Consider the following 1,311-nt stretch of genomic DNA (forward strand, 5'->3'; position numbering starts at 1 on the left):
TACTCAATACCAATCCCTGTACCATAGATATTAGAGTAAATGAAAGGGATTGGAAACTTCCGTTGCGTGGGCAGATTATCCATTAAGATTATTAGGTTGCCTAGCAACATAGGCAAGTTACCCTTCCCGGGCCTTTCCCTTCACTGTTCGGCGTCCTATTTCAACTCATAACTCTAAAGCGACTTGTGTTCATCCTCTGCAATGATAATTAAAGGCATTACAGATACCTCCCTTACAGTCTGTCTAATTTTTGAAGTAAAATAATATTCATAACTATGGGTAAAGTTTGATTTAGTGACCTGATACCTTCAATATTGTGGTTTTAGAATACAAAAGAAGTAATACCAGAATTAACTATTACCAACTATTCTATACATTATTATGGAGGGCACGCAACATAAATGACTCCGATGACAGATTTGGTGACTAATTTATAATCAATTCAAAGTTTTTGCAAAGACCTTCGTTTTGTACCTTTTTCTCTACAGTTCAATGATTGGCACATTTAAATGTGATATGAAAGCAAAGCTTGATGTACACTTGAGGGCACCACTTGAGGGCACACACATACTTTAATGTATGTTACATAAAGAAAAACCATTATGAAGTTGTAGTATACCATAATGTTTGGTAATTTTCTTAATAAATCCTATTGTAAAATTGAAAAAATTCCTATAAATAGAGAATTATCATGGTATGGGTAACTAGCATTTCCTGCCGTGAACGGAAGTTTCCTATCCCTTTCATTTACTCTAATATCTATGCCTGTACCAAGTAGAGTAGTGACCATGCCCAATGGCCACACCTTTTTATAATTACAAAATTAACGGCTCATTTGCTTCATTTTTGGTAATTTAACTACCGTACATGTATGTCAGGATATATTCGCGGCTGCAATTATTTGCGGTCATTAAAAATTGACATAAAAACCATGGAAACTGTTAGAGCGTTGCTATGACAATAAGACCATGTATTTAGTGTTCAGCTATTCATCTGTTCTTTAGGAGCCATTCACCAATAGCGAGACCTTCTCTACCTGTTAACTTCTTGTATGGACCTCTACCTCAGAGCTCTTTCAGCCTCTTTGCTGCAAATTGTAGCTGGTCCGTGTGCTGGTGATAATAAACAACACCATGACTACACCCAAGTTAATAAAATAACGTACACTAAGTAGAATGGGTGGAGAGTCCCAAGATATAGTGAGAAAGTAGTTCTGAAAAGAACAAGTAAAAGCAGCTCCAAAGAGACCAAGGCTTAGTAACACAAGAAAAACGAGACACCAAAGGTGCGTGGCCTTGCCCCTATAGTTGA

At 36.8% G+C, this 1,311-nt stretch overlaps 1 long non-coding RNA gene across 1 annotated transcript; it reads left to right on the forward strand.

The window, feature by feature from the left end:
- Positions 1 to 41: 41 nt before the first annotated feature.
- LOC109593184 (uncharacterized) lies at positions 42 to 527 on the forward strand. Its single transcript, XR_002190794.1, has 2 exons — positions 42 to 255; positions 327 to 527. It is a non-coding gene; the product is annotated as an uncharacterized LOC109593184 (long non-coding RNA).
- Positions 528 to 1,311: the final 784 nt, after the last annotated feature.

Source organism: Amphimedon queenslandica, unplaced genomic scaffold (genome assembly GCF_000090795.2).
Source record: "Amphimedon queenslandica unplaced genomic scaffold, v1.1 AMPQUscaffold_2573_Cont25425, whole genome shotgun sequence".
Lineage (NCBI taxonomy): Eukaryota > Metazoa > Porifera > Demospongiae > Haplosclerida > Niphatidae > Amphimedon > Amphimedon queenslandica.